The sequence below is a fragment of the Vigna unguiculata genome, chromosome 10, assembly GCF_004118075.2.
Source record: "Vigna unguiculata cultivar IT97K-499-35 chromosome 10, ASM411807v1, whole genome shotgun sequence".
Classification (NCBI taxonomy): Eukaryota; Viridiplantae; Streptophyta; class Magnoliopsida; order Fabales; family Fabaceae; genus Vigna; species Vigna unguiculata.
Genome location: NC_040288.1, coordinates 14,691,077 through 14,693,620, shown reverse-complemented (window position 1 = coordinate 14,693,620; position 2,544 = coordinate 14,691,077). Strand labels below are relative to the sequence as shown.

At 41.4% G+C, this 2,544-nt stretch overlaps 1 non-coding gene across 1 annotated transcript; it reads right to left on the bottom strand.

Annotated features, from left to right (window-relative positions):
• Window positions 1–1,048: 1,048 nt before the first annotated feature.
• Window positions 1,049–1,155, bottom strand: LOC114167989. The gene has a single exon (XR_003600588.1). It is a non-coding gene; the product is annotated as a small nucleolar RNA R71 (small nucleolar RNA).
• Window positions 1,156–2,544: the final 1,389 nt, after the last annotated feature.

Here is a 2,544-nt window from a genome sequence, read left to right as displayed (position 1 = left end):
CTTGATGGGAGAAATAGCTGGACCAGTTGGTATGGTCTGAGTTGAGAGATTCAAAAAATTTTTCGACTGATTTTTAGTCAAACTTCAAAGGACCATAACTTTTGCTCTGGTTATCAGAATCACTATTATTTTATATGCATTTGGGGTGGAATTTGATTTCCTACCTTATGCAAACCCGCTTTGCTGATTTTCAAACTCAAATTCTCCAAAAAATGCTATTTTCTACATTTTAGCAATGTTTTTTGTGATTTTTCTTCATTTTTTCCACTTTTGAAAAAATTTTAAAACTACTTGTACTTTGAGTTTTCATCTGATATTTTTTGTGGTTCTGTTTGAGCACTCAAAGGACAATCCTACCAATTTTCAAGTCATTTGGAGTTCATTTGAGTATACTTGTAGTTATTCCCTATGTTATGCCAATATCACTAGAATTAATGTATTTTGGTGCATGAGTAGGGGAAACCCAAGTGAATTACGACCATTTGACCCTGAGATTGATAGGACATTCCACAGAGGATGTAGGCATCTTAGGAATCCATCTTCGCATGTTGAATATTCAGTGACTTTTCCTGACTCTTCTGATTCTTATCACACTCTTGATACTCCTCATTCCTTGCATTCTGAGCATACTGTTTATTCTGAGCATTTTGATTTTCATACTGATAACATGGCTCAACCTCCTCCACCTCATGAAAGGACCATGAGTGAGCTCACTGTACTAGAGTTCACTTATGATAGTTTATGCATTCAATACCTTGAGGAGGAAGTTCCATATGTGTTAAAAACTAGATTAATACACTTATTGCCAAAGTTTCATGGCCTTGCAGGTGAGGACCTGTGCAAACACTTGAAGCAGTTTCATGTCGTGTGTTCCACCATGAAACCCGCAAATGTCCAAGAAGACCATGTATACTTGAAGGCTTTCCCTCATTCGTTGGAGGGCAATGCGAAAGACTGGTTGTACTACCTAGCACCCAGGTCCATCACGAGCTGGGATGACCTGAAGAGATTGTTCCTTGCCAAGTTCTTCCCAGCTTTATGGACAACAACCATAAGGCAGGAAATTTCTGGCATCAAGCAACAATTTGGGGAGACCCTTTATGAGTATTGGGAGAGGTTCAAAAATATTTGTACAAGCTGCCTTCACCATCAAATCTTTCAACATCTTCTTCTACAATATTTTTATGAAGGCATGCACCACATGCATAGAAATATGATTGATGTCGCAAGTGGTGGTGCTCTTGGTAACATAACCCCAGCTGTACCTAGGCAACTAATTGAGAACATGGCTTCCAATTCTCAATAATTTGGCACAAGTAGTGATGCCATAGTTGTTAGAGGAGTACATGATGTAGGGGCAACCGAATACACGAAGAAGTTGGCGAGTAAGATTGGTTCTCTTACCACGCTGGTCAACCAACTTGCTTCTAAACAGAGAGCTCCAGCTACAAGAGTTTGTGGCCTTTGTACATCTGTTGATCATTTTACAAACTCTTGCCCAGCATTGCAACAACAGGCTGCTGCTTCTTCTTCTACACCAGTGGATACTCCTCAGGCCTATGCAACTAATATTTTTAACAACAATAGGCCCCAACATCAACAACAAAACCACCATGATTTGTCACCAAACAGATATAATCTAGGATGGAGGAATCAGCCTAATTTGAGACGGGGAAACCGGGGCAACTAGCAGTAACAAAACAAATAATTTCAAAATTTGCAGCCACCTCCACAACAAAGAGTTGCACCTGCACAAGCTGCTCCAGTTCCACCTGTACCCACACCAGCTTTTGTTGCAGCACATGCACCTTTTTGTACTTCATTAGAGGAGTTGGTCAGGACGATGGCCCTTCAAAATATGCAATTCCAACAAGAGACTAGGGTCTCAATCCAGACTTTGACAAATCAAATGGGGCAGATGGCCACTCAGCTAAACCAAGCACAGGCTCACAATTCTGACAAGTTGCCATCACATTTGTGACACCGTGGAGAATCTGAGAAATGTGAGTGCCATTACATTAAGATCTGGGAAGAACATTGAAGTTCCCATTCCTGAGCCTACACCTAAAAAGGAAGTCGACCCTGCCACACTTCAAAGAAAGTTTGATGCTCATGCACCTGGTCCTTCCACATCTGGTGTGACTTCTACGCCTTCTACCTCTACTGTTGCACCCTCAATACCTCTTCCTTTCCCTCCAAGAGCCATTCCAAGTAAAAATTTGGAAGAGGTTGATAGGGAGATCCTAGAAACATTCAGGAAGGTGGAGGTGAACATACCTCTGTTGGATAACATCAAACAGATTCCCATATATGGGTCAATGGGTCAGCCCCATCCATGTTGTTCCCAAAAAGACAAGCCTCACTGTAGGCAAGAATGAGAAAGAGGAGTTGATTCCAACAAGGGTGCAAAACAGTTGGAGGGTTTGCATCGACTACAGAAGGCTAAATCAAGAAACCAGGAAAGACCACTTCCGCTTGCCTTTTATTGATCAAATGCTTGAGCGCTTGGTAGGTAAGTCACACTATTGCTTTCTTGATGGTTTT